A 9016-nucleotide genomic window follows, 5' to 3' on the forward strand; every position below is an offset into this window, starting at 1 on the left:
TCAACTTCAAGAGAAATGTATCCAAACATTCATGCCTGGATAATCTGTCAATCCTCCTTTTTAAAATGTTTTTTGGAAGAGTGATGCTCTGTGGGGAAAATCCACTATCCCAATCCCAATACAATCGTGGGCTTGCTTTTCCTGTGGGGGTCGTTTTAGATAGAAATGGAAATCCAAGTACTTATGTGTGTTTTGCAATTTATCACCAAGCCTATTAAAAGGACATGGACTTGGGAACACCAGTACTTAAAGAAATTGTTGTGTGAGAAGATATTTCCTGGGTAAATGCTTCACAAATCCACTCATACCAGATAGAGAGCCTATGAGAGACCAAAATGTAGATACCACACAAGCCTGACTTGGTGAAGCGTGAGTTTTCCCGGGGCTACTGATGGGAATATGAGCAAGAGATTACTTGCAGGAGTAGAAATGACTCAAAGATATCTGCACCACTAAAACCCACCCCAGCATGGTGACAGCTCACAGTCAGCTGGGAACTTAGCAACTACCTGGAGGAAAAGAGAAAAGAAGAGATGCAAACACCACACCATTTTAAGGTGGAATGGATATGAGATTCAGACACAGCTCAGGATCTCAATGAAGGACTAGTTATTCTGTCCACCTCTTGAGCATGGTAAGCCCTACCCTGGCCAAGTGAACGACCTGGCCCAGCTGGAATAGATCTCCACTCAGACCGGACAGTCTGCTCTCTTGACCAGGAGATTTTTACTCACATTCTATAGCCTTCTGTAGTTAAGTGGATCACCATACAAAAGGTTGAAACGTAGAACTATATTCCATACCCTTTACTTGGGGGGGGGGTAGGGGGGTCTTTAGAATGGGTAATGTAATTCTGAACCTCACCCAGGTTCACTGAGATTTTGTGGGTGCAAGCTCTTCAGATAAAACTGTGGTGCTTTCCGATTTATTTTCTCTTTACTTTATATGTCTGTGTGAACATATACCACATAGGTGGGGGTGGTGCCTTCAGAGGCCACTTGGAGTCACAGGCAGTTGTGAGCTACCTAATGGTGATGCCAAGAACTGAACCCAGAGACTCTAGAAAGGCAATAAACATGCTCACCTACTAAGCCATCTCCAGCCCCTTACAGATAGATGGTTTGTAACTTTAAAACTCCAGTGTAAATTCATAGACAAACATGAGGCTATTTGATGTTTGAGACCAGAGAAGAATGCTTAAATTATAACCTCCCTGGTGGAACAGAAGCAACATTTTTCCCAGAAAGGAAATAGGGCTTCAAGTTCTGGAATCATCCTGAAAATCTTGCATGGCATTTATGAAGGGAGGGAGAAGGATTTTAAATATATATATACATATGCAGGTTTCATCTAGCACTTAATGTCCTTTTCTTATGTATATATGCACATACATTCATTGGCCTTCGCTTTTGTGAAGTTGAAAGCAGAATTGAATTTGAAACCGGTCCCCCTTAGGATGGGGCAGACACCAGCTCGCTCATCACACTTCCCCTCTAAATGCTCAGGATAAGGTTTCCAAAAGGAGAATTTATCTCCCTGATGATTAAAAGACTTGGTCCATTTCAAAGGGAAGATAGTTTCTCCCCTCTCCTGTATTTAATGGCCCCCACCTCAAGTAACACAAAAACGCTAAAAAAAAAAAAAAAAAGGACTTCCTGCATATATTAACAACACAAAGGTAAATCCTTGGCAACACTAGGATCCCCTGGGATCTCAATCCTTCCATCCTGGAAAGCAATCAGAATGCCAAATGTCAAACACAGGTGGACTGGAGTGTGGAGGATTAAAATTATGTATGCCCACGGGGACTGAATTAGGTTGAGAAAATAATTTCATAATCGCTCAGGTTAGTTTATAATTAATTTACAGTTTAATATGAAGCAAATGAATTGAAAGTGACTAAAAATATCATTAAATATAGCTGCAGCTCTGCCTGTCTCTTTGTTTATTATCTTTGGATCAACGTGAGCTTAGCTGAGCTGGCACTCTGCAGACACTAGTTCATTCTCAGGAGTGTGTTGATTCATTTTAGAAGAATGGATAACAAGCAGGCCTGACCTTCCAAAAGAGCAGCATCTTTATGGTTACCAATGACAGTTTCGAGGTCAGACTGACACCACCACCTCCACCACCATGTATTATCAACTCTGATCCTCACACTTTTCATCCGTGGAGATATAATAGCAGGGCGTTATAAATCATTATTTATGACAACACGGGCTACCAGTATAGTTATAGAGATTACCAGGCTTAGAGACCATTGAGGATGGATGGTTTTGTGGTCAACTTTGGATCCCACCTCATATTTCCCGGAGAGATGTCTCAGTGATTAAGAGAATTTATTATTCTTACAAAGGACCCAGGTTCAGTTCCCAGCGCTTACAATCACCAATAACTCCAGTTCCAGGAGATATGATGCCTTCTTCTGACCTCCCTGGGTGCAGGCATGTGGATGATACATAGACATGAAGGCAAAACACTCACACAGAGAAAGAAAATAGAGATGTAAAGAGGAGTTCATGTTTCCATCACCAGGTACGCTCTCCCTCCTGCTGGGCGGGGCTGACATCCACCATAGCTCCCTATGGCTATGTCAGTGCTATTTCTTGAACCTTTGTGGCTATCTTGCCATGCTGGTGGTTGCCATGGCTCATGGTGTTGCCTCAGGCCAGGGAACTTTAATTGCATTCTTTCTTTGAAAACTTGATTAGTATTTTCCAAAACTATGAATGCTAAACTGCAGGAGAGAGGTTGTCAGTTCAGATCTAACTTGGATCATCAGAGTCCTATGTCTTACACAGGTGATGTCTCCAGCAATAGGGGCACAGGTTCAAACCCTGTGAGGCAAATAAGGGCTACATCGATAATATGTATTGTCTGGGGAGTCGCTTGGAAATCCGCTGAGAGACACTTTCTTCTAGAAACTAGAAATGGAGTCATAAGCAAAACTACAATAGCATTGTCAGTGAACATGCTAACCTGGAAAAGGAAGAATTTCCCAGGCTCCCACGCCCAGGCAAAGGACTTCAGGGAGCTGCTGACGGCTGGAGGGAGGAGAACAGCCTCTTTCATGGATAAGCTCTCTAATGTGTTGCTCTGTGCAGAATGGTCAGCTTTTTGACACTAAATACACACAAGCAAAAAAGGACTCAGCAAGTTGCATTTATATGTATTTGAGCATACGTGTGTGGGGAGAAGTGTTGTGGGTGTGTGCACGTGGGGAAGGGGGGTGTTCCTGCACGCACACACAACAAATATAATCAAAGAAAATGAGACTATCACCTTGAGAGTGAGAGAGAGATGGGGGAGTTCAAAGGAGAGTAACTGAGGGGGGCTTGGAGGAGAACAGGGAAGGAAGACATGTTGTCATTCTATTTCAATTTAAAACATTGTCTTTAAAGAAGGAAATACACCATCCTCAATGGTGGGCACCTGTAAGGTGGTCCAGACCCACAGGACTCTTAACAGACCAACTGTAACAGGTGTATGAATATGGTGGGGGATAATGATGGTGGAGGGTAAAGAGGCTGGGAATGAGACAGCTTTCCCGGTGAACTACACAGTCTCTTTGTTTTACTGGGGCCTGGACCCAGTGCCGGATGCAGGCTAAATGAGCATTAGCCTCCGAGCTACTGGCTCAATCAGAAGAGCCTTCAGTTTCATTGAGAAGAGATGTTTAGGAACTCAAGTCTCCTCACTATGTAAAACAGAGGAAGATGCAGCCGTAAAAAGGACATGCTTACACTCAAGGTAAACACTGAGAGACGAGAGGAATTAATAGCCAGCGTTGTCAGTCACTAGGACTGGCTCAGGCAGGAGACAGAGTCACAGCTAAAAGAAAATTGGAGGGGAGGCCCGAGCAAGGAGGGCCATCAGATGCAAGGAACTGTCAGGCTAAATGACCTAAGTGTTAAACTCTTATTTGGCATAACTATTTCCCCCATGGAGAGACTGCTGGGACTCCAGCAGGATATAGAAAAGAGATTAGATGAAGCCCAGTGATTTCAGATGGAGACTGCTTGATCCATTTGGAGGCAATTTATGTAATGGTGACCAGAAATTCTAGGTGTGATAGCCATTGGCTTCAGTGAAATGAATGCCTTGTGCAGTGGAGACAGTGAAATTCTTGCTTTAAGAACCCATTTTGTTCCATTTTGATATAAAGTGAGAGTGAAAGCCAGGCCCCATGGTGCTACGCGGCTAATAAAACTGCAAAGGCATTTCTTTCTGGGCATAGAAGATTATTTTAAGCATTATCTCCCCGTTCCTCCGTTACTAAGGGAATCCTGTCTCAGCTCAGCAGCGCAGATGGGCAAGTTGCCATGACGATGCTTCTAGGCCTGATTGGAGTCTAAATGCCACAGACGGAGAAACCACTGTCGCCACATGACTCTGGAGCAGCCTGGCAGCCCTCTTCCCAACCTTTGCCATTCGCTCACTCCCCACCTTAGCTGCTTGCCCCCGGAGCATGCAAACACAGCTGGAAATGATCATGAGGACAGCAGCCTGCTCTGTCTGATTTTTTGTCCCAGTCAGTTGCTCACACTCATGCCCATTGTCATTGTCCTCCTGTCCCTCAGACACATGCACTCTTTTGCCCTTTCCTTTGTTTCTCTAAATGGAAGAGGTACTATATGTGTATCTAGAAACTTCTCTCATGAGCAAAGGAAAATATGGTACAAATCGCAGTGCCTTGTAAGCCATCCAGACTTAGTCTGAAATGTTTCACAGGATCACTCTGTCATGGCAGTCAGCCATCAGTCCTGTCCCTACAGCCTAAAGCCAGCCCTACTCATCCACCTGGACATATGATGTCTGTGGCTCTGAAGATGCTCACAAGGTCTTTCGGCTCGCGTGCTCTTTTTATAGTGTAGCTTTGCCATGTTCCCATTCAGGGTGACCCTCGCCCTTGTGGTGGAAGTAAAGTCACACCACGTGTTTCACACAGCTAGGTCAAGGTGGATTGTACAACCTATGCGTGTTCAAGGCTCGTGCTTAGAAGCTAACCACCATGTTGTGAGGAAGCACAAGCAGAGACTAGACATGGGTTTCAGCCACAAAAGCAATATCTGCCCGTCTACCATCATAAACAGAGTAAAGAATAAGCCTGAAAGCCGCCCCAAGCTGGCATCAGCCGTCATCTTCATTCCAACCAATGCCTGAGAAACCATAGAAGTAACAAGCTTCTACAACCCTGGCAAAGGGAATCCTTACAGATAGTACAGCAGTGGCTGTTCTGAGCCCAGAGTTTCAGGTCAGTTTCTTGTTTTTGCAGTAATTGTGTTCCTTTCTTTATGATGTCCATTCTCTACTCCTGGAAAACCATCCTCTCGCCCCAAGGGATAATTCGCATTACCTCTTCTGTGAGAATCCTCTTCAAGTCGTTTGTACATCTCCCCGAGGACACACAGTTTTGTCTGTTTGCTTCTCCCATCTTCCCTGCCATGAGCCATTTGAGTACTGGTGATTTCACAGTAGGAGCCAAACAGTAAAGCTGGATGGCCTGCCTGGGTTTGCTTGTCTGTTTTTTGCTAAGTGGGGAAGTTACCTATTCTTTGAGTTTCGTGCAATTGCAAATGTAGATGGTGAGCATTGCAATAATGGTCTGGCACCAGGAGGGAAGCAAGCCAGATGGCCTCGACTGGAGCCATGTGTTTCACTGGTATGGTGTTCTGTTTTCCGCTGCTAACACTTTTATAACAATAAAAAATTTAAAGAAATGCACATTGGTATCATATTAAATCTCACAACTACACTAAAAAATAACAGAAGGGGACGAGATTCTGAAATACTTTTTTAACATGTCAGACATAGCCACACTGGTGGTGGCTTCCTCTAGTTGCTGCCGTTCCTCTCCTTCTTCTTTCCTTCTCCTCCTCTGCCCTCCTCTTTTGTGTCCTTCTCCTGTTCCTCCCCCACTCCAATTCCTCTTACTCCCTTCTCCTTCACTTCTTCCTTTTGCTTTCCTCAAATTAAATATATTTCCATTTGATAGTTTCCTGAAACCCTGAAGTCTGGGCCTGGCATAGTAAAAATAAAGATTATGTCCTGAAAGTCTTATGGCAAAGCTCGAATGTGTTTTGATCTTGCATTGAAATGAAGTTCATTTCCTGGTTGAATGGGCATCTGGGGACATTACACCATGGCCTTTTAGGCTTTTGGTTTCAGCCAGCAATGGAATCTCCAAGTCCAAAGTCTCTTATACTGCATTTTCTCTCTCCCACCACCACAGGTGTCCCAGATTAATAACATCACTAACAATCTGTAAATATTCTAATTCACCACAACTTAGAATAAGGCCTAGGATAGTGTAAAGACTAAACTAATTTATTAAAGGCTTTAAATTTCAAGTATAATGTATATTATTAAATGACTCATAAATAGCCACTAAAATATAATCACCTGAAGATGAAATTGTTGTTGTTATTATTATGCAATAAGCCAACCACATGGAACGCATCACAAATATCATTGAGACTCTGTGGCAGAAGCACATGGTAGGAACACACAAGGACAGTATCTCTAGTGAAGCTTGGCTTGGAAACACACTCTTATGATGGATGGTTTCTCTTTTCTGAGCATGCATGTAGTAATTCAGAATTGGAAATAGCTTTATTCTTGCTTTTATGAGCAGAAAGTTTCTTTCATCAGCTTTGGTCTGAATTAGTGGGGTAAGGACCTCAGAAATGCCATATTAAAAAGAGACTGGGAAGGTTATCTCTGCTCCAGTGAGAAATGAAGTCTTATCAAGGCAAAGTGGCAGTTTCTTAGGAGTAGCATCACAAGTTATGGAAAGCTTGAATTCTGAGCCTGTATCTCCTAAAGAAACCAGTGCTAGGTCTCTTGGGACCTGGGACTGTCACTTAGATGTACACAGCAATGACTAAATCTAGAATAATGACAATGCCGCGCCCCAGTTGTCAATCAGGACAGCAAATTATGGTTTTTCTTCAATTCACTTCGGCAGTGGTGCCTATCATTGGTTTTCTTCAATTCACTTCGGCAGTGGTGCCTATCATTGGTTTCATTGACACAATGTCCCCATTCTGGGTCAGGTAAAACTTGGCACAAGAAACAAAGGTTAACCTGGATGCTCCCTCACCCCAGGCCATTGATTGCATGGGGTATACTTACTTGCTTTCCTCTCTATTGTTAGAAGAATTCTAAGGCCAGGACAGTAACACAGATACTCCTGAGAAACAAATAAAATGTCTAGGAAAACATCCCTGTTGTGACACTGCCATTGTTTAGACACTGTCTTTACCTCTTACTATTATTACTTCTATAATATTACTGGGTAATATACTTCTATAATATTACCCAGTAATATTATAGAATTAATGCAGTCTCCCTTTGCCTAAGTTGGGATAATGACAGTATCATTGCATGAGTTACAAAAATTAAGTGGGAAAAATATACTGAGAGAATGAAAATGAATCCTCTTACCACCCATACTGCTGTCTTTACATCCAAAAATCAACACAGTATTTCTAGAGGCTGCTAAAAACATGACTAACAGGTTCACCAATTGTTCTCAACCCATGATTTGGTCTTCCTGTTACCAAAACAAAAATTAAGATGCCCAATTGCTGAACTGTCTTTAATTCTTCATAGCATCCATTTTGAAGATACGTTCATTTCCTTGATAATACATTTAAAACACCTGGAGTAAGCCCAAATCATGTAATAAAGCTCTTCAACTTACTTCTATACTGACAGCCCCAGGCACATAGTCCTTCTTGTTGCATTGAGCTACTTAAACTTGCCTTCCTACAAGTTTAGTGACCTCCTGGATATCATTGACTGATGGACAGATACAATACTGAACACAGACTATTGTATACTATAGACATACAAAATACTAGATATTGGTGATAGTAGGTTTTTTTTTTCTCTTATTCTCATGCATAGTAGATGTCAAGGCTCAATGAATATGCCTATCTTAAGTATCTGTGAAGTCAGGTAGCAAGGACAGAGTGATGCATTCTTTTCTCTAAGTCTCAAAATATTACTGAGAAGCTGTCAAGGTACCCACAACAGCACCTAGTGGAAGGACAGGCAACAATTTTGAGCCCTCAAGTCCAAGCAATAACTCGATCCCTGCCTGAACTTTCTAAAGCAGGTTACCCAGGTCTTTAATTTTCTTTCTTTCTTTCTTTCTTTCTTTCTTTCTTTCTTTCTTTCTTTCTTTCTTTCTTTCTTTCTTTCTCGCTCTCTCGCTCTCTCTTGCTCTCTCTTTCTTTTTTAAAAGAAGAAGCTGAAAGGCCAAATTGTCGTTTCTGCTTTTCCAAAAACACTCATGTGACTGAGATGGGATTTTTGGAGTAGAGAAATGAATGTCTAGCACATACAGGGTAGGACGGACCTGGGGCATAGAAGATTCAGTACTGTTGTAGCTGTATCACGATCATTCTGAAACTTTATGGCAACACTTTTTCCTGAAACAATTGCACCTGATCTCAACTCTATGAGCTGCCTCTCTAGACAATTCCCGTTTAAGGTCTTTGATGAGTTGAAGAATGGCCTGGGACTGTTTGTGCTCCAGCCCCGAAAGTTGCATGTTGTCCGGTTTTGTTGTTTTTGTTTTGTTTTGTTCTGTTTTGACCCCACTTTATTCTTAGCATACATCAGTCCTATTTCAGTGTTAACTCTGTTCATCTGGTTTTGGCATGTACATACATTTTAAGTACTTGCTCCCTTAATTATAATATAGAAATAACTTCTTTAAAGGGCTGTTCTTGGGATTAACCAATATAAAATTGCCAAAGTGCTACTTACTTAGCACAGTGAGTTTTCCCACAGTGAGTATTATTGGAGGTGACTTCTCTTTCTTTAGTTTACAAAGAAAGTTTTATCTTTTCTTGTCTCATTCTCCTAAAGTTTAAAGCCCCAAACGTTCTTTGCCACCGCTAGAGTCAACTGTCTAATCCATTGGCAAAGTAGAGCCATTTGGAGACGGAACCATAGTTACAGGTATGGAGTCTTTACCCGGACCGCTTTGAGAAACGGACCGGAA

This window comes from Mus caroli, unplaced genomic scaffold (assembly GCF_978045245.1).
Source record: "Mus caroli unplaced genomic scaffold, Mus_caroli_1 scaffold_11, whole genome shotgun sequence".
NCBI lineage: Eukaryota > Metazoa > Chordata > Mammalia > Rodentia > Muridae > Mus > Mus caroli.